Raw genomic sequence first — 22,389 nt, forward strand, 5'->3', positions numbered from 1 at the left:
CTTTTTTGAGACTTGCTTCCATCAGAGTAACAAAAATGTTGTTATTAACAAATGAATGTTCTTTTAGTAACAGGATTCATCCCCATTATGAAACCAGTGATATTAAGTGTAGAACAAGACTGCAACTTTGGTGTGCATATATTTTATCAGGTAGAGATATTATATAATAAGAAGTGGAAGTAAAATGAATTGATTCAACTATTTAACCTGGCCTAATTCATTGTTTTTACTAGATATATTATGGGGCTTTACATATGCTATCAGCTTTTACTTCTGCCAGAGTCACCCCTTATTCTTAGTATTTGACATTTCTCCCTTGACATTGTAGTAACCATTTCACTACCGGTGTCTGAGGCTAAGGAGAATTCTCTGCCAGGCTTGGTGGCTCACGCCTGTAATCCTGTCACTTTGGGAGGCCAAGGTTTGGGGATTACCTGAGCTCAGGAGTTAGAGACCAACCTGGCCAACATGGTAAAACCCCGTCTGTACTAAAAATACAAAAATTAGCTGGGCGTGGTGGTGTGCTCCTGTAATCCCAGTTACTTGGAGGCTGAGGCAGGAGAATCGCTTGAACCTGGGAGGCAGAGTTTGCAGTGAGCCAAGATCATGTCACTGCATTCCAGCCTGGGCAACAGAGAGATGCTCTGTCTGAAAAAATAAAAATAAAAAATTCTCAGCAATAGATGTTTTTTGTTGATACACATTTTAGGAAGGTGTTTGGTATGTGCTAGCTGTGAGCATTGTATTTCTCACAAGATTCCCATTTTAAAGGGGAGAGTAAGAGAGGTTTATCGTCACACACTTGCAGGTGATATGTGGCGGAACATACTACAGATCGCTAGTAAATTTTCTGAATGGTGGCTTCTTTTAAGTCCTTACAATTATGTGAGTTGAAATAGGTAACACGACGGTATAGTGGTAATCCAGTCAGTTTTGCAATACTTCGGGGGATAAGGATGGGGCTTGTATTAGGGTTCTCTAGAGGGACAGAACTAATAGAAGATATGTAATATTTAGGATATCTATCTATCTATCCATCCAGAGAGAGAGAGAGAGAGAGAGAGAGGAGTTTATTAAGTATTAACTTACATGATCACAAGGTCCCACAATAGGCTGTCTGCAAGCTTGAAAGGAGCAAGGAGAGCCAGTCCGAGTCTCAAAACTGAAGAACTTGGAGTCTGATGTTCAAGGGCAGGAAGCGTCCAGCATGGGAAAGAGATGTAGGCTGGGAGGCTAGGCCAGTCTTGCCTTTTCATGTTTTTCTGCCTGCTTATATTCACTGACAGCCGATTAGATTGTGCCCACCAGATTAAGGGTGGGTCTGCCTTTCCCAGCCCATTGACTCAAATGTTAATCTTTTTTGGCAGCACCCTTACAGATATACACAGCATCAATACTTCACACTCTTCAGTCTATTCGAGTTGACACTTAGTATTAACCATTACAAGTCTGCCCCTTGTCACCTTGGACCCATACATATCTCCTGAGATCATACATAATCTTCAAATAAAGACAATAATAAGGTCATAATTACACCTAACATAATACAACTGTCTTTTGTACAACTGGAAATGTACCAATCCCCAACCCAAATACCATTACATAAAGTTAATAATACATAAATGCTGATATGAAGTCAATAAATCTTATGGCTCATGATAAAGGAAAAGGAAATAAAGATATTTTCTTAGTAGAAGTGTATACATGCACAAACATGTTTTTAACAAAAGAAGGAGGAAATACTCATGACAATTACAGTCCTTGTTTCTATAGCTGATCACGTGGTCGTAGCTGGTATTGATGACTACCTTCTTCTACTACCCATTCTGTATTCCCTTTGCATTCAGCAAGCACGTCAGCGGGTCGTGGTTTTCTTTCCTGGTGGAGTGACCCAAATCTTCATTCCTGAGGAGCCTGGACCATTTGTAGTCCTGTCTGGATTGGGCGTTGTAGTTTCCCATTGATCTGAATCACAGGGCATAGTAATACTGAGAGACGCCCTAATGGATTTCCTGTATTCCTTGCATACTCTTCTTTACCTTTGTTGTGGAGTAGTAGACTGATTTCCTCTTGATAGTCTGAGTCAATCACCCCTGCCAACACTGTAACTCCCTTCTTAGTCTTGACTTAAAGGTGGGAGGAGCCCAAAGTGTCCAGGTGGCAATCTCAACTTCCAGTTTAATGGAATCATCGTTGTGTCTCCTGGTGGCAGCATTCCTCCCTCTGGCACTAAGACCCCTGTGCCAGCAGAACATAATGTTGCGGGAACAGGAAGCAAGCTTTTGCTAGTGGATCACTAGGGGTGATGATGAGTGGTACCACTTCCACTTCCACCCCTTGATTCCTGGACCTGTGAATCCTGACTGTGGGAGAAACAGTACCATATATTATTGGACACTGATTCAGAGCATACATGGCCTTCTGGAGAACTTTGCCCCACCTCTACAAAGTATTTTCAGCTAGTTGGCATTGTAATTGTGACTTCAAAAGGCCATTCCACCGTTCTATCAATCCAGCTGCTTCAGGATTGGGAACATGGTAAGACCAGTGAATTCCATGAGCATGAGCCCACTGTCGCACTTTGTTAGCTGTAAAGTTAGTGCCTTGGTCAGAGGCAATGGTGTGTGGAATACCATGTTGGGGGATAAGGCATTCCATGAGTCTACAGATAGTAGTCTTGGCAGAAGCATTGCATGCAGGATAGGCAAACCCATATCCGGAGTAAGTGTCTATTCCAGTGAGGATGAACCTCTGCCCTTTCTGTGATGGAAGAGGTCCAGTATAATCAACCTGCCACTAGGTAGCTGGCTGATCACCCCGAGGAATGGTGCCATATCAAGGACTCAGTGTTGGTCTCTGCAGCTGGCAAATTGGGCACTCAGAAGTGGCCGTAGCCAGGACAGCCTTGGTGAGTGGAAGTCCATGTTGTTGAGCTCATATGTAACCTCCATCTCTGCCACCATGGTCATTTTGTTCATGGGCCCATTGGGCGATGACGGGTGGCTGGGGAAAGAGGCTGAGTAGTATCCACAGAATGGGTCATTCTATTCACTTGATTATTAAAATCCTCCTTTGCTGAGGTCACCTGTTGGTGAGCACTCACATGGGATATAAATAACTTCACAGTTTTTGACCACTCAGAGGGGTCCATCCACATCTTCCCCACATTTCTTTGTCACCAATTTTCCAATCATCCTTCATCCAAGTCCCTGACCATCCAGCCAAACTCTTGGCTACAGCCCATGAATCAGTATATAATTGCACATCTGGCCATTTCTCCTTCCATGCAAAGTGCACAACCAGGTGCACTGCTTGAAGTTCTGCCCACTGGGAAGATTTCCTTTCACCTCTGTCCTTCAGAGATGTCCTAAAAAAGGGCTGTAGTGCTGCAGCTGTCCACTTTTGGGTAGTGCCTGTATATCATGCAGAACCATCTGTGAACAGGCCCTAGTCTTCTCTTCCTCTGTCAGCTGATGATAGGGAACTCCCCATGAGGCCGTGGGTGCAGGCTAGGGGAGAGAAGGCAGGGTGGCAGGAGAGGAGACCATGGGCATTTGAGCCACTTCCTCATGTAACTTGCTTGTGCCTTCAGGATGTGCTCGAGCACAATCACGTATATACCACTTCCATTTGATGATAGAATGCTGCTGTGCATGACCCACTTTATAGCTAGATTGGTTAGAAGGCACCCAGTTCACGATAGGCAGTTCAGGTTGCATGGTGACTTGATGACCCATAGTCAAATGTTCAGTTTCCAACAAAGCCCAGTAACAGACGAAGAACTGTCTCTCAAAAGGAGAGTAGTTACCTGCAGAAGATGGCAGAGCCTTGCTCCAAAATCCCAGAGGCCTCCTCTGTGATTCACCTATGGGGGCCTGCTGAAGGCTCCAAACAGCATCCACCTCAAGCACTAGTGGATCTGCTGGGTCATATGGCCCAAGTGGCAGAGCAGCTTGCACAGCAGCCTGGACCTGTTGCAGAGCCTTCTTCTGTTCTGGACCCCACTCAAAACTGGCAGCTTTTCAGGTCACTTGATAAATGGGCCAGAGTAACACACCCACATGAGGAATGTGTTGCCTCTGAAATCCAAATAGGTCCACTAGGCGTTGTGCCTCTTTCTTGGTTGTAGGAGGAGCCAAATGCAGCAACTTTTCCTTCACCTTAGAAGGAATATCTTGACAGGCCCCGTACCACTGGATCCCTAGAAATTTTACTGAAGTGGAAGGTCCATGAATTTTAGTTGGATTTATTTCCCATCCTCTGGCATGCAAATATCTCCCCAATAAGTCCAGTGTCTTGCTCACTAGATCGATTCAGCATAATGTCATCAACGTAATGGACCAGTGTGATATCTTGTGGAAATGAAAAGTGATCAAGGTCTCTCCGAATAAATTATGATACAAAGCTGGAGAGTTGATATACCTCTGAGGCAGGACAGTAAATGTATATTGCTGGCCTTGCCAGCTGAAGGCAAATTGCTTCAGATGGGCCATATGGACAGGAATGGAGAAAAAGGCATTTGCCACGTCTATGGCTGCATACCAGGTACCAGGAGATATGTTAATTTGCTCAAGCAGTGAAACCACATCTGATACAGCAGCTGCAATTGGAGTCACCAGTTGGTTAAGCTTACAGTAATCCACTGTCATTCACCAAGATCCATGTCTTCTGTGCAGGCCAAATGGGATCACCATCCCTGCGTCTTTCAAGTCCTTGATGGTGGCATTAATTTCTGCAGTCTCTTTAGGCATGCGGTATTGTTTTTGATTTACTATTTTTCTAGGTAGAGGCAGCTCTAATGGCTTCCATTTGGACTTTCCCTCCATAATAGCCCTCACCCTACCAGTCAGGGAGCCAATCTGGGGGTTCTACCAGCTCCTAATTATGCCTATGCCAATTACGCATTCTGGCACTGGGAAATGACCACAGGATGGGTCCGGGGACCCCCTGTACCCACTGTTAAGTTGCACCTGAGCTAAAACTCCATTAATTACCTGACCTCCATAAGACCCTACTTTAACTGGAGGACTACAGTGACATTTTGGGTCCCCTGGAATCAGCATCAGCTCAGAGCCAGTATCCTGTAGTCCCTGAAATGTCTGATCATTTCCCTTTCCCCAGTGCACAGTTACCCTGGTAAAAGGCCAGAGGTCTTGGGGAAGGATGGGAGAAAGATTCACTGCATAAATTGTTGGTAATGTAGTGGGATCCTTCCTCAAGGGGACCCGGCCTCCCCTTCATTCAAGGGGTTCTGGATCTGTAAACTGGCTCAAGTCCGGAAATTGATTGAGGGGCCGTGATTCTCTATTTTTAGAATTCAACTTAGTATTTTGTCCATTTGACCTAGAAGTTTTCTGCTGATATAAATTAAGTAGAAATGCAGTAGGCTTCCTATCAATTTCACTTCTAGGAACACTATGATTAATTAGCAAATGCCAGAGCTCTACAGGAGTCAGATTATTCTGATTGCCACTTTGCCTCCGCTGCCCATTGTGGTAGCTGTGCCCACTTGCCTTTGATGGTTGAGTGCTGCCACTTAGTTGGCCCCTGCCACTTTGCAATCCAATTATTCCCGTTGTAGTTAAATTTAGTAGTTGAGTGACTGTGCTTCCCACCATGAGATCTGACATACAGAGAAGAGCAATTACAGTGCTTTTCACAGATGCAGGTGCTGCCCTCAGCAATCTGTTTCACAAGGCATTGGTCAAGGGTATATCTTCTGGACCTTCCCAGCTGTGATGAGTAGGTCTAAAGGGACTAATCCACTCCACCACCCCAATCTCCTTAAGCTTTTGGATCCCTTCGTCTACATCAAACCAATGGAGATCAGGCATTTCCAGGTTGCTCACAGTGGGCCATGTTTTAATCCATATTTCAGGTAACCAAGCAAATAAACTATTAGAACCTTTTTTAACTCCCCGAGCTGCAACATTAAAAGCAGAGTCCCGGCCAGGCATGGCAGCTCACGCCTGTAATCCCAGCACTTTGGGTCGCCGAAGTGGGCGGATCACAAGATCAGGATTTCGAGACCAGCCTGACCAACATGGTGAGACCCTGTCTCTTCTAAAAATACAAAAATTAGCCCGGCCTGGTGGCACACGTCTGGAATCCCAGCTACTTAGGAGGCTAAGGCAGGAGAATCTCTTGAACCCAGGAGGCGGAGGTTGCAGTGAGCCCAAATCATGCCACTGCACTCCAGCCTGGGTGACAGAGGGAGACTCCATCTCAAAAAACAAAACAAAACAAAACAAAACAAAAAAAAAACAAACAGAGTCCCTACTTAGTGGGCCCAATTCATTAAATTCGGCTTGATCCAACTCTGTGTTCCTTCCACTATTATTTCTTACTCTTAATATCCATTCCCATGCCTGTTCTCCAGATTTCTGTTGATATAAATTAGAAAACTCAAACAGTTCTTTTCAAGTGTAGCGCACCCCGTCATGGGTCACACTTTCAACCTCACCTCTAGGGGCCCGCCGGGACTTTAGTTATAGGTCTAGAAGCAAACAGGGGTGTTGGGGGTGGCTCCTGAGGAGAATCAACATTATTTTTCCTGGCAACTGCCTTAGGGGAGGCTATCACTGTTGCCTCAGGCCGCTCAGGGTTTATCTCCTCAGCCAAAGGTGGAAAGGCTGATGGCAGCATGGGTCCAGGTGGGGATGTTGCCACTACTGGAGATGGGGAAGCTGTTGCTTCTGGCAAAAAAGGTTCCTCAGAGTTCACAAACTGAGTGTCCCCATTCCAAGTTGCAGGGTCCCATTCTTTTCCAATCAGTGCCCTGACTGTAACGGTAGACACCTGATGAGGCTGTGTGTGCAACTTTTGATGCAGGTCAGCCATTTACATGATAAGAGCTTGTGTCTGTTTTCCACAATTTCAGCTCTTTCTCTACAGCAGATAAGACTCTCACTCAGGGCAATCTTAGCAGATTTGAGGCTCAGTATCTGCTTCTGAAGCCAGGAGACAGAATCCCTGAGTTCATCATTTTCCTTCATCACTTTGTCCACTGAACTTAGGAGCAACCAACCAGCTTCATTATGTTCCTTGGTTCTCCACATATGTATGGTATTATGTAGTCACCAAACTCCTTGCTGCTCACAGTGGTGAATCAGTAGTGTCAAATGCATTTATTTTGCATAACTCTAAACAGTTCGTGCCAAGGACTCTCAGTGTTATCCGTACTATTAGAAGTAGAGTCCTTAGCATTTTCTTATTAAGCAGCCAACTCCAGAAACCCCGAAACCAATGAAAGAACTCCATCCTTAACATTCTGTTTCTTTAGAACCACTCTTGGTACCAAAATCTGTATTAGGGTTCTCTAGAGGGACAGAACTAAGGGGAGTTTATTAAGTATTAACTTACACGATCACAAGTTTCCACAATAGGCTGTCTGCAAGCTTGAGGAGCAAGGAGAGCCAGTCCGAGTCCCAAAACTGAAGAAGTTGGAGTCCGAAGTTCAAGGGCAGGAAGCATCCAGCATGGGAGAAAGATGTAGGCTGGGAGGCTAGGCCAGTCTCGCCTTTTCACATTCTTCTGCCTGCTTATATTCACTGACAGCTGATTAGATTGTGCCCACCAGATTAAAGGTGGGCCTGCCTTCCATAGCCCACTGACTCAAATGTTAATCTTTTTTGGCAACACCCTCACAGACACACCCAGGATCAATACTTCACATCCTTCAATCCAATCAAGTTGACACTCAGTATTAACCATCACAGGGCTTCATATATTGAATGAGATCATGTCCAAGTCAGTGTACTTTAGGGGTGTTTTGAGCAGGGCAGAAAGAAGCTAATGCTACCACCAAAGAGAGCTCTGCTTTGTTACTGGACTGCCATCCACTAGAATTTATGATTAAACCCATTCCTACCTGCTGTTTACTAGGGGAAAGGCTGTTGTTTATTTTTGGCAGAGCAAACGAACACAGTGAGGACTACTGGGAGACTCACTTGAAGACAGGCGGATTGCATCTAAGAGGTGGTGTTGCCCACACTGCAAATGGTGCTTGTGTCTGTCTAAACAGCAATGAAAACTGGCCAGGTTCATAGTACCCTTTCAAAGTGGAGTTCTCTAAGGAAACATTAGCTTCAGTTGATAACTCTCAAAGAAACTAGGACAGTTCCCAGGCTGCTCTGTATTTGTGTAGATAAACAACAGGCATTAATAGAGCCATACTGAAAAAAAAAAAAAACCAGTAATAAAATTCACTGTGTTCTAATTGTGTCCTCATAACAGCATTATATTTTTTAACCCCAAAATGGTACCTAAAGTGGAGATTTGTATGCATTATGAACTAAATACATTTTCTTAAGTAGTATTTATTGTGTTTAGGGTTTGCCACTATTTCTCACTAAAATGGATGTTCATGGTCTTAAGCACATTGACCAGTTATCTTTTAATAAACTATTTTTTATTGTGCACAGAACCAATGTAATGGCATTAGTTATTTGTTCTTTCGGTTTATTTTGATAATAATTTTCTCTTCCATAGTAGTTCTCTCCATTTAATTGAATTTGGGCATGTTATGTGAGTGCTTTTGATCTATAAATTAGTCATTAATAGATGTAGTATTTAAATGATTTTAGGGATATAATGCAAACTATTTTATCTCATAACTCAGACACAGTTTTCAACATTTCTAGAGAGAAATTTTCCTGCCTGCTTGGAACAACACTTTGAATTGTCATGTGAAAGCAATTCCATTGCCATTTTAGTGTCCAGATTTATGTCAGCATTAATTACTGTCGCTGGGGAATTCTGTGAGCCAACATTGTATGTGTTTGGATATTTACAAATGCACCGTTGGATTCTTTGTCGTTCAAGTGAATGTTGACTATTTACAGGTAAAGAACTCTCTTGTCTTTGTAGATATCAGGTTATTTGAATCAAGTAATATTTGCCTATCTATTTATACATTAATATGTTTAAAAAGAAATTTCTCCAAGAAGAAGCATTCGTCATTCACTATTTGTTTGATGAGATGATACTTACATTCTTATTGTGTAATCATAAAATAGCTAATTTTGTCGTGCTTAATGCCAAGAGCAGATGCACTTTCTAATAAAAACAACATGCAAAGCCCAAATCTAAGCATTATGTAGAAGCCTATTAAAATCTTGGAGTATTTTTTTTGTAATTTAAAAACATAATTGTGGTTTGCATTGTGCCCAGTTTTCAAAAAAGTATGTGATTGGTGCCACAGCTTAAAAACCGAAGAAGCAAAAATTGTCCCTTATGTTTTTAAGTATAATGAGTCATTTTGAGAGACAATGTCATGCCTAGAGGTTTAGTGCATACCTCTGGCACCAGACTGTCTGGATTCAAATCTTGACTGGGCATGGTGGCTTATGCCTGTTATCCTAGCCCTCTGGGAGGATGAGGTGGGAGGATTGCTTGAGGCCAGCAGTTCAGGACCAACCTGGCAAACATAACTAGACCCCCATCTCTTAAAAAAAAAAAAAAAAAGAAAAAAAAAGTCTTGGCTTCTATCATTTACCAGCATTGTGACCTTGGGAAAGTATACATAAAATGCTTAAAACAATGCCTGGCACATAGTAAGGACAAATGAGTAAAACCATAAAGGGGAAAAGCAGTTAGAGGGGTGTGTATGTGTGTGTGTGTCTGTCTGTTACAGGGGCTTCTCCTATAATCAGTTGCAGTTTTTAAAAATTGGGTCTTTTATTTCCTGATCTGTCAATGACTTTCGTAGAGTAACTTTCTTGAGTATTGTTCTAGACTCTCTAAGGCAGACAGAAGAAAGAAAAGGCATTGTCTCTACTTTGAAAGCTAGAGCCATATTTAAATAAGTACCCAAATGGAGATAGATACTGTTAGTTCATTCTTGCGTTGCTATAAAGAAATACCTGAGACTGGTTAATTTATAAAGAAAAGAGGTTTAATTGGCTTACAGTTCTGCACGCTGTACAAGCATGGTGCTGGCATCTGCCCAGCTTCTGGGGAGGCCTCAGGAAGCTTACAATCATGGTGGAAGGCAAAGATGGGGTGGTGGTTTCTCACATGGTGAGAATGAGAGCAAGAGAGAGATTGGCAGGGATGGGTGCCACACACTTGGGAAAAAAACAGATGAGAGCCTACTCACTACAAGGGGATGGTTTTAAGCCACTCATGGGTTTTAAGCCCCCATGATCCAAACACCTCCCACCAGGCCCCACCTCTTAACACTGGGCTGGAGTACTTGCTTTCTAGTGTGGTCTCATGAGATTGGGACAGGGTCACATATCCAAACCATGTCACATACAATTCAAAGAATTATAGCGATGTGTAAGTAAAAAGATCTTAATCTTTTGCAGTAAAAACAGAATGAAGAAGTATAAATGGTGAATTTTCATCTTGGAGGACAGGAGCTATATAAAAACCCATCATGAAAAGTCTCAGCTTTGTATCTGGGAGAAACACATGATGAAAACGAGCTTGTTATGTTCTTTGTTCTCTTGTAGGCCTAGTCATTCATTTTGGATGAGTTCTAAGCCCTGGTTAACAATCTCCCTTGTTTTCTTCTGTAGCTCTTATTATACCACACTAGAAAAGCAAGTACTCCAGCCCAGTTCCCTTACTTTCTAAGTCTTTTTCCATTTTCAAGCCGTTTGTGTTATGTGCTGATTTTGGAATGGTCTGGAATGCTCTCTTCTTAACCTCAACCTCTCTGAGACCTTACCAATCTGCAGAGTCCACTGGAGTCTCACCTCCAAGATAACTTCCCCAACCTCTCTGAGACCTTACCCATCCGCAGAGTCCACTGGAGTCTCACCTCCAAGATAACTTCCCCAGCCACCTAAACCAAGCCCCAGCATCCCCAGCATCACTTTAGTGCTTAGTTATTATTCGGGGATGAGGTGAGGGGTTGCTAGATCCACATGAAAACTCTACATGCTGTGAAGTGCAGTACAGATGTGAGAGGGCAACACTGTTTTCCTTGCATTATTATTTTTGTTTTACCTGTTATGTGTTTGTCCTGTCATCCCCTTCCCCCACATTATGACCCTCCTAGAGGTCAAAAGCTTTGTGTTTCTTAACCCATCCCCAAGTGCAAAAAATAAAAAAAAAATCAAAGCAGTATAGAGCTGGAATGAATGAGTGAGTGAACAGAATGCTGCTCTCTCTGCTCATCGTAGCAAAGATATCTAATGTGCATGCTGTTAGTGTGGGCAAAAGAGCAAGGGTTTTGTTCTGGAGGACTTTGGTGCAGGTCTGGACTTTACTACAGTGTGGGATTGGTCCCCCTTTCATCCATATTCTCATGTGAAAAATGAGGAAGGTGATGTTGCTGTATACCTCATAGGGCAATGTTTATGAGGAGTAAAGTGACGTTTGTGGAAAAACTATTTTGTTGCTTTTCAAGTGCTTATTAGTTGTTTCCAATAAAAACAAACATGAGGCAGAACTTTGATCAAGCGTTGGATAATTCATAAGTCATGCTCCGTCATAACCAGGAGGATGGTGTGGTCATGTGAGTGGGATGGGAACTGAAGGGAGACCTGACTCTGACTTCTGCAGCCTGGCCAGTCCTGAGCCTGGGGCAGCAGCATTAGTTCGGGTTGGGGCTGGTGGTGCTTGGCAGACCCTTTACCTGTGTCAAGGGAGCTTGATGAAGAAATTCTAGGAGCTTTGTAAATACTTGGGTATTCAGATTGAGACAGGGAAATGATTAAATCTGTAAGGTAACATTTCTTCACACCAAGTGGGGAGCTTTTGGGTAGGGCCTTATATTATGAAGAACCTTTGAATGTAAATGTGAAACTGGATGACAGTTACCAAATTACAGCCACCCAGCTACTTTCTCTCTCTGTACTAGAAATTTATAGTAGATCCTGATACGGACACGTTTGTAAAAGAAAGAAGCAAAGTTAGCAGCAATAGCTTGCTGTAGTGACTTTGGGATTTTGAATCTGGACAACCTCACTTTTAATTCCTGTCTGTGTGAATTGCTATCTGACATTTCAGCAGCGCCCAAACTTTTTAAGTGACTGTGTAACTGGGGGCATTGCAAGAAGCCACCTGCAGAATGATTTCTTACATGCCCCCAGTGAGAAAATATACATATCTAATGTTAATTTAATCCAGTTTTCCAACTACTTGCAAGAGTTGTATATAACAAAGGGAGTGGGGACTTAGTGGGTGATCACCTGGCGGAGCTGCTTGTAGGTCATCGGATGTTTGCATTAGGAGCTCTGGGTTCTCATCATCTGGGGTAAATGATGTAAACTTTCTGTACCTTAGGGCCCATATTTATAAAATGAGAGTGTTGGGGCAGTAGTCTATTCCCAAGCTGTGACTATTATGTAGTTTAATATAGGGGTTGGAAAATTTTCTCCTACTCTTCTAATTATATATGGAAAACTTCCCAGAGGACTCAGAGTTTTTTTTGTTTTGTTTTATTTTGTTTTGTTTTGTTTTTTAGGATGGAATCTTGCTCTGTTGCCCAGGCTGGAGTGCAGTGGCTTGATCACGGCTTGCTGCAAGGTCCGCCTCCTGGGTTCACGCCATTCTCCTGCCTCAGCCTCCCGAGTAGCTGGGACTACAGGCGCCCACCACCACACCCAGCAAATTTTTTGTATTTTTTTTAATAGAGACGGGTTTTCACTGTATTAGCCAAGATGGTCTCTATCTCCTGACTTTGTGATCCACCCACCTGGGTCTCCCAAAGTGCTGGAATTACAGGCGTGAGCCTCCGCACCTGGCCTCAGAGGTTTTTTTAGGAGTGTTTTCCACTTAATAGTGTGAATTGGGCCAGGTGCATTGGCTCATGCCTGTAATCCCAGGACTTTGGGAGGCTGAGGCAGGGAGATCACGAGATCAAGAGTTCTAGACCAGCCTGGCCAACATGGTGAAACTCTGTCTCTACTAAGAATACAAAAATTAGTCGGGCGTGGTGGCATGTGCCTGTAATCCCAGCTTCTCGGGAGGCTGAGGCAGGAAAACTGCTTGAACCCAAGAGGCGGAGATTGCGGTGAGCTGAGATTGTACCACTGCACTTCAGCCTGGGCAACAAAGCAAGACTCTGTCTTGGGGGAAAAAAGTGTGAGTTAAGGACTTGCTGTGTGTCAGGGACTGCCTTGGGGGCTGGAGGCACATCCTTGAACAAGACAGGGTCCTTTCCCTCTAGATGCTTACATTTTAAGGACAGAAGACAGGGAAACAAACAGAGAGAGGTGACAGGAATTACTGTTAGATTGGATATGGAGTTACAAATGGGAAAGCCAAGGACAACTTACTCATTTGGCCTGAGTGGCTGTGTGGATGGTAGTAGTGGTTATTGGTCTGGTGGACAGAACAGGTTGGGAGTTGGATGATCCACATTCTGTTAAGTTTGACATGCTTGGGAGAGATGTTATCTAGAGTTTTACATTTCAAAGTCTTCAGTCTCTGGATGGCATTTAAATCTTTGGGACTGGGTGAGGTCAGCTAATTATTGAATTTAGATGGAAAAGATAGGAGTGCTAGAGACCAGGCCTACCTGACTCCAAGCCCTGGGGCCCAACATTTGGAGGTTGAGTAGAGGAGGAAGGTAGAAGCAGTTCAGGGCCTCTTGTGTTTGTATCGCACCTTCATACACGTAAGGGTTAATAAATATCTTTTAAAATAATGCTAAGTGCCAGGTGCTGAGAGATGAGAGCACTCTTCAGGGACCACCTCCTCCTGCGAAGTGCATGAATGCCCACCACCCTCACTGCTTTGGGTCAGGCAGCCTCCGTCTAGACTCTCATGTCCTTCTGTGTCAGCTGGTTGACTTGAATATTGATCAAGAGTCAGTTTTGTTTGTAGCAAACCCTGTTTTGGTCAGTAGGACTTGTTGTAATTGCGTAATTAAAATGTTATGTTATCTGATTAAATCAGTATTATTTTTCTACAAAAATATGTTAAATACTTTGGAAAGCTTCCAAAGGCAAGCCTAAAAAAAAAAAATCCAAAAAACCACAAACTCAAAGCTGCTGTTATAATATGTTACATGTGGTCATGATGACTATAAAAGATTGGGGGGAATAATTAAACTACTCTAAGCATTCTCAGATTGCTTCTTGAGAGCTTTGAGTTTGTGCTGTACTCTAATAAAAAGGGAAATTGAAAGTTGTCATGATGCTTTTTTGGGTGGTTTGTATAAGAATGACTAGACTAACAGTCATTCAGGGGACTGATTATTCTTAGAAAAGGCCTTGTCCTTACATTACAAAGTTGGTTAATGAATGTATAACATGTTCAGTTTAAATAAAGTGTCTGAGATATATAGTGTTTCTCAGTTTCCAAACCAAGTTTCCTATTATCTTGGTTAAGTGAGTTTTTACTATATGAACTTTGTAAAAAATAATCATCTAGTATGTGCCAAGAGCCCTAAAAATGGTTGTCTTGCTAATATTACTTCTGGGACTTTATTCTATGGAAACTTAAAAAAAAAAAAAAAAAAAAAAAAAAAAGGCAGGGTCTTACTTGGTCACCCAGGCTGGAGTGCAGTAGTGTGATCACAGCTCACCGAAGCCTCACACTCCTGGGCTCAAACGATCGTCCCACCTTAGCTTTCTGAGTAGCTGGGACTATAGGTGTTAGCCACAGCACCTGGCTTAATTTTCCACTTAAAATGGGTGTTATTTCTCTAATTACATGATAATTGTATTATAATAATGGATGACATGAAACTTTAAAGAGAGGCTTTTTAAATGTGGTTGCTGTTGAGTGTTGGTGCTTCATAGAATGACTAAGAGAGACCATGAATGAAAACAGTACACATTACTTTCAGCTTTCATATGTAAGTGTACTAAGATATAAACAAAATTACCTTTATTTAATTAAATGTACCTATAAAAATAAAATTGCTTTTATCTGTACAATAATTATAACATAATATATAACTGTAAGTCTAGAAATAAAATTACTTTTAATCTTCATAATCATTATTCATCATTTATAATAGTTATTACTCTTTGTAATAACCAAGACAGTGAAACAAAGTAGAATTTTCCTGAGTTTAGAAATAGTCTCAGAAAGGTTTGTTCCCCAATCCCTTTTTACACAGCTAGTACTGGCAGAATTTGAGCCCAGATTTTCTGATCCAAATTTATTGGTCTTTTCATTTCTAGCACTGCTCTTTGGTTTTCTCTTCCGTAAAGTTAGGTGCGAAAAGGAGGAGTAGTGGGGATCTGCCTTAAAAATCCTATATGTGGAACTACTCATGGATAGAAAATAAAAGGTTAAACTGGATGAGATGTAAGTCTGTCTTCGAAACAGGAAGATCATTCTGGGCTTTCTCTTTTATATAATGGTACTTTAAAAATGCTGAGGAAGGATTTGGGTGATGTGGTCAAAGTGATGGGAGAAAAATAACTTGAGAACAGAAATGTTCTCAGAAGGAGTCTAGAACTATGTTTTCCAAATAAGTGCATTTGCTGAAGGACAGGAAGAAAATATTAGAGCTGTCATTAAGCTGTTCTAAGAAATAAGCTAAAATGTACTAATATTTAATATTTGATTGAAACTGGGAACCTTGCTCATGTCATCTGTCAGATGACAAGTGTCCTATTTTGAATGCAGCTATCCTGGGATTATGTGGAACTGCCGTAGTGCAAAGGGTCCTGCATTCCCTTGTTTGCTTTCAGCCTGTTGTGACATGCTACATTTACTCATCAGACTTACAGATTATGTTAACCAGTTTTAATTAAAGCAACAGCTGCAAAATTGACACTTGGCTTATAAAGATTCCTACAGAGAATTATGGGTTGAAGGTAACGTAGATAATACAAATACAAATGAGCCGTAAATAGTTGGCAGAGCTGAGACTTCTCCCAGTACAAGCTATGATCAACTATGAAGTTAGCTGGAAAGTGAATTTTGTCTAAGAAAATTTAGTTATTTTACATGGAATTGTCAGGCGCTTACAAAAATCCTCCAAACTGATGGTGATTCTGCTGTTGGCCAACTGGGAGTGTGCTGAGTGCTTCAGTGGACCAGTGGATAATGCCCACTGGGAGAAACCGTCCTTTGCATGTAATTGACTTTCTTTTCTAATTCATTCTATTCTGCAGCTGTTTGAGTATCTCTTAGGTCCAGGCACCATGCCAGGGTGATAAAGAAGACAAAACCTATAAGGAGATCACAATATAAAAAGGTCTCAATCTTGTGCCAAAATTATAGAATGGGAATTATTTAGTTGTGAGGGATTTGTGGAGTAATCTCAGTTCAGCCTTGTCATTGTTCAGGTGAGGACATCTCTGCTGTGCACCACACTGCTGATCAGTCCCTCCTATCAGTACGTAGGACCCATCAGAATCCCTCCCCTGATTGGTATCTTCGGGCTTCACATAATAGCTTCCAGTTTTTCGTCTCTTCATTTGGCTATTTATAGTTGATTCTTAATTCTGATTTTCTAACTTGCATTTTTGCCAGTAGGCATTGCTAATATATTCCAGCCTGAAAAAAAACTCTTAAATTTCAGGCTGTAAATCATGTAAAATGAATGAGTTTTCTTAAGAACATTTCGTGTGTGTAGGTGTGTGTGCATGTGTGAAATTCTGACTGTCAATTTTCTTTTGAATGTAGAATGTCTTTGCTGGCCACTCAGACTAATAGAAATAATAGCATCTTAGGCAACAGAAGGGAAAGCACTGCTGTGAAGGTGTCGCTTGACATCCCTGTTCATTGTTGACATGTAATAAAAAACAGTGTTCCTTGTGCATGTGAGCCAAGGTTTGGTCATGTGTAACCAGGTGATTATTTTTAAGTACATGTCTGACAGAACACCAAGAAATACTAGTCTTTAAAGAATGCTATAGCATATACTTCAGGCTTGAAATATTGTAATAAAAGCAGGTTTGTTAAATGCTTATCTGTTCCTGCATACTGTTCTCCAGCAAGCTAAACACATCAAGAAGCAGTCTCTCCCATTTAGAAATAACCAGACTTGCCTTATGTTTGTAACTGATTTTTTTTTATTAATTGGTGAGAACAATGTTGTTGGAAAGTTTAGTGTATCTCTTCCCCTCCTCCTCTTTGTGATGATGGTGGTGGGGGATTAGGTAATACCTTCAAACAGTAGGATTTTTCCTTGTATTTGAAAACCAATACAAGTCACTGTCATAATTTTTGGCAAATTATGTCAGGAGTAGAGGAAAGGGAATTCTTCACCTATCTTGATGTTTCAATATTGGGAACATTTGAAAAATAGAGAAAATTAGAAAGAAAAAAATTATCTGTAGCTTCTCCATTAAAACAAAAATTCTGCTTTCAAAATGTCTTCCAATGTAACACATCTGTGGTTATTTTATGAATTGAATGGCCAGAGTTACGTACATAGGACACAGCTGAAAAAGGGAAGGCGCAGTCGGTGAAAGTGGAATGAGGGCAACATCCAGACTGCCCTTTTAATGGTTATTATTGTGTTTCCTTGAAAAAGGCTAAAATGCCTCCAGTGGAAGACTAATAGTATTTGGACAGAGAGAGTGCAGTGTTAAGAAATTATTTTATCATAGCATTTTGAACCAAGGCTGGATCATTTTTGTTTAACAGTGTAATTGAGAGCTGTTCCTCACTTTCATTTACTCCATTGAGGAAAGCATCATTTCTAGCAGGAGGTTTACAGTGAGGTAGGTCAAATTTGGGCACGTTGTAGAGGCACCGCAGTTGTGGTGGTCTTGATGACACAGTGCAGATGCTCCGGCTGAAACTGGTTTCCGTGACCTTTTCCTTTTGTATACACAGTCTTCAAGTTTTAAAACAAACTGTATGTGTATTGGGTGCTTCCTGTTGAGGAAATGGAGGAGGTATGTATAACCCGGTGGGGATAGAGATGGGCCTGGACTGTAGTGGACAAATTTTGGATGATTCCGAGTTCACGCATCTGTTTCCCGGATGTTTCACCTGCTTTGTAACATCACCGTCTCAAAAGCCAGAAGCCAAATGGCAAGAACTGTCTGGCTCTGTTGAACATTAGTGTTCTTGCTGTTAAACAGTCATATTTTTGTGGCTGAACAGTTAACTTTGGAAAGAAATGGTTTTGTGGTATCTCTAAAAATATTTTATAAGTACACTGGTTTAAATAACAATACTACATTGTTCCATTATCTTTAAAACTCATTTCTGTGGCAGTTTTCAGTACCATATTTATGTACGTTAGCCATAAAATATGTTTTTGTAAATTTGAGGTATTTTTATGTTTTTTTAAAACTTTTTTGTGCCTCCGAATAACAAATCTGTCAATTTGTTCGTTTATTTATTTATTTATTTATTTATTTATTTTTTGAGATGGAGTCTAGATCTGTCGCCCAGGCTGGAGTGCAGTGGTGTGATCTCAGCTCACTGCAAGCTCTGCCTCACGGGTTCACACCATTCCCCTGCCTCAGCCTCCCAAGTAGCTGGGACTACAGGCACCTGCCACCATGCCCGGCTAATTTTTTGTATTTTTTTTTTAAGAGAGACGGGTTCTCACGGTGTTAGCCAGGATGGTATCAATCTAAACACATATAGACTTGTGTAACTACCCCATAACTCTTCTACCCCACTCAAAAAGTTTCTTTGTGGGCCAGGCATAGTGGCTCACGCCTATAATCCCAGCACTTTGGGAGGCCGAGGCAGGTGGATCATTTGAGGTCAGGAGTTTGAGACCAGCCTGGCCAACATGGTGAAACCCCATCTCTAAAAATACAAAAATTATCCAGGTGTGGTGGTGCACACCTGTAATCTCAGCTACTCAGGAGGCTGAGGCAGGAGAGTTGCTTGAACCTGGGAGGTGGAGGTTGCAGTGAGCTGAGATGGTGCTACTGCACTCCAGCCTGGGCGACAGAGCAAGACTCTTTAAAACAAGAACAAAAAAGTTCTTTTATGTTACACTGTCTCCCCACCTCTACCTCCTGTCTAACACTGATCTGTTCCCCATCTCCATAGTTTTCTCTCTGTAGGAAACAAAAACAAAAACAAAAACAAAAACAAAAACGCGGGTCTCACTGTGTTGCCCAGGCTGGTCTCCGATAGTGTTCTGTCTGGGATGGTGTCATTTATGTGGAAGTATAGAGCAGACCATCTCTAATTAATTAATTAATTAATTAATTATTTTAACAGATGGGGTCTCGCCATTTTGCCCAGGCTGGTCTCCAATTCCTGGGCTCAAATGATCCACCCACCTCGGCCTCCCAAAGTGCTAGGACCTAGATCATCTTTTGAAGCTGACTTCTTTCCCTGAATATAATGCCTTGGAGGTTCATGCAGTTTGTTGTGGATAGTATAGATACTTGGTTCCTTTTAATAGCTGAGTAGAATCCCTTTGTATGAAGGTACTGCAATTTATTTATCCAGTGTCCCATTGAAGGACATTTGGTTTGTTCTACTTTGGAGGTATTAAAAAAAAAAAAGCTACTGTGAACATTTGTGTTTTAGTGTTTGTGTGAACATAGGCTTTCCTTTCCCTTGGGTAAATTCCCAGGAGTGGGATTGCTGGATTACATGGTAGGGGTATGTTTAACTTTCTGAGGAACTTTGAAATTATTTTCCAGAGTATTTGTGTCATTTACCATTTACACCAGCAATGTATAAAAGTTTCAGATGCATGGCATCCTTGACAGCATTTCCTGTTATCAAGGTATTATCAGTATTTTTTATTTTACCCATTTGGATGGATGTGTAGTGGTGTCTCATTATGGTGTTAACCTGCATTTCTCTAGTGGCTAATGAGGTTGAACATTTTTTCATATGCTTACTTGCCATTTGTATATCTTTTTTGATGAAGCATCTGTTCAAGGTTTTAAATAACCACTTTTTAAATTGGGTTATTTCTTGGTTGAGTTTTCAGTTTTATTTTGTTTTTATGTATTCTGGATACAAATTATTTGTTGCATATGTGGTTTGCAAATTTTTTTCCAAGTCTATACCTTATTTTTTCATTTGCTTAATAGTGTATTTCTCTGAACAAAATTTCTCTAATTTTGAAGAAGTATAGTTTATCATTTTTTTAAAAGTACAGTGGGGGTGATTTCCAAAAACTCTTTGACTAACTAAAGGTTATAAAGATTTTATGTTTTCTCTTAAAAGTTTTATAGTTTTACATTTAGATATATATGATTTATTTTGAATTAATATTTGTGTAAGATCTGTTTTAGGTCAGGTTTCCTTTTTTAGATATGGATGTCTAATTATTCCAGCACCTTTGTTGAAAAGACAATCTTTCTCCATTGAATTGCCATTGTACCTTTACCAAGAATCAATTGGTTATATTTGTGTAAGTCGATTTCTCCATGACTTCCTCCTTCCCTGGGGTTCCCCTTTTTACTTTTCCAGCCACAGAGATGAGACATTAGAATAGGACAGTGTACTTCCTGTGACTGCTTGCATTTCGGGCCAAGAGGCAGAAAGACAGAGGAAAAAAGCAGCAGATGTTTGCTCCTACATCTTGAGATCATAGCTCCTCTGATCAGAGAGGAAGGTTCTTTTCCCTCAGAGTATATGTGACTGTTGTCCCCGCTGTCCACCACCGCCTTGGAATTGCCTTGGATTGGGAAGCAAGAGAATTAAAAAAAAAAAAAAGGAAAGAAAAATGGAGTGTTTCCCCCATTCTCTCCAGGGTTAGGAATTCCCTTTTCTGCTCCTCTAGCTAAAACTCAGTTTGTTCCCTCTGTCCACATCCTGGTATGCCGTGTCTAGCTGCCTTGAGTCCAGGCTGGTGATTTCTTACGAAAAAAATGGGAAGCTCATTGCCAGTTTGGTAGTACCTTGAGATTCATTCTTCTTCCCTAATCAGCCTGCTATCGTTTACTTTTCAGACCCCTCAAATAGCTGCTTATAATCTTTCCAGGTATTATAACTGCATTCAGTAGAGAAATGAGATGGAGTATCCTTCCTTCATCCTACCCAGGACCAGGACCCCTCTTTTTCCGTGTGTGTGTGTGTGTGTGTGTGTGTGTGTGTGTATGTATGTATGTATGTATGTGTGTATGTATGTATGTATGTATGTGTGTATGTATGTATGTATTCATTCATTCATTCATTTCTAGAGACAGGGTCTTGCTCTGTCACCCAGGCTGGAGTTTAGTGGCACAATTATAGCTAACTGGAGCCTCGACCTTCTGGGTTCAAGCGATCCTCTTGCCTCAGCCTCTTGAGTAGCTAGGACTACAGGCATGTGCCACGATGCGGGGCCAATTTTTTTTAATTTTTTTTTTTTTATTTTAAATAGAGACAAGGTCTCACTATATTGCCCTCGCTGGTCTTGAACTCTTGAGCTCATGCATTCCTCCTGCCTGGGCCTCCCAAAGTTAGGAGATTACAGACATGAACCAACACACCTGTCTAAACCCGTTTTGTTTTGTTTTGCTTTGCTTTGTTTTAAGACAGGGTCTCCCTGTGTCACCCAGGCAGGAGTGCCGTGGTGTGACATGGTTTACTGCAGCCCTGACCTCCCATACTAAAGGTATCCTCTTGTCTCAGCCTACCTAGTAGCTGGGACTACAGGCATATGCTACCATGCTGGACTAATTCTTTTTTTTTAATTTTTATTTTTAGTGGAGACAAGCCCTTACTATATTGTCCAGGATGATCTTGAACTCCTGGGCTCAAGCGATCCTCCAGCCTCAGCCTCCAAAAATGCTGGGATTACAGGCATGAGCCATTGCATGCAGTCCTCCTTTGTTTTTAAATACAAAGTTTAGACTAGTTTTTTTTTTGAGACGGAGTCTTGCTCTGTTGCCCAGGCTAGAGTGCAGTTGTGTGATCTTGGCTCACTGCAACGTCCACCTCCCAGGTTCAAGTGATTCTCCTGCCTCAGCCTCCCAAGTAGCTGGGATTACAGGCGTTTGCCACCATGCCCAGCTAATTTTTTTGTATTTTTAGTAGAGACGGGTTTTTGCCATGTTGGCCAGGCCAGTCTTGAACTCCTGAGTCACCTCAGGTGATCTGCCCACCTCGGCCTCCCAAAGTGTTGGGATTACAGGCGTGAGCCACCGTGCCCAGCCAGACTAGTGTTTTTCACTAATTGCACACATCTTAAAATAATAGACATTCTGTTTCTCTTAGTCTTAAAAAAAAAAAAAAAAAAGAAGTCGGCTGTGCACGGTGGCTCACGCCTGTAATCCCAGCATTTCGAGAGGCCTAGTTGGGTGGAACACCTGAGGTCAGGAGTTTGAAACCAGCCTGGCCAACATGGTGAGACCCTGTCTCTACTAAAAATACAAAAATTAGCTGGGCTTGGTGGTGGGTGCCTGTAATCCCAGCTACTCGGGATGCTGAAGCAGGAGAATCACTTGAACCCAGGAGGCGGAGTTTGAAGTGAGCCAAGATTGCACCACTGCTTTTCAGCCTGGGTGACAGAGCAAGACTCCGTTTCCAAAACAAACAACAAACAAAGAAACAAAGGTCATTTTATCTTGGCTGAATTAATATATATTGTGTAAAATACAAGAA

The 22,389-nt window shown here is 41.7% G+C and overlaps 1 protein-coding gene across 32 annotated transcripts in view; it reads left to right on the forward strand.

Annotated features, from left to right (window-relative positions):
• The window catches only part of SIPA1L1 (signal induced proliferation associated 1 like 1), a 415,163-nt gene that overhangs the window by 135,011 nt on the left and 257,763 nt on the right, over positions 1–22,389 (forward strand). Inside the window, exon 1 of one of the 32 annotated variants that reach the window (XM_063697951.1) lies at positions 8,648–8,843. The exons of 30 other annotated variants lie outside the window; for them this stretch is intronic. The gene's annotated coding sequence lies outside the window, so the exon portion shown is untranslated. Of the gene's footprint in view, positions 1–8,647; positions 8,844–22,389 lie in introns of those variants that run through there. One more of the 32 variants, XM_063697947.1, reaches the window with a different exon arrangement.

Source organism: Gorilla gorilla, chromosome 15, assembly GCF_029281585.2.
Source record: "Gorilla gorilla gorilla isolate KB3781 chromosome 15, NHGRI_mGorGor1-v2.1_pri, whole genome shotgun sequence".
NCBI lineage: Eukaryota > Metazoa > Chordata > Mammalia > Primates > Hominidae > Gorilla > Gorilla gorilla.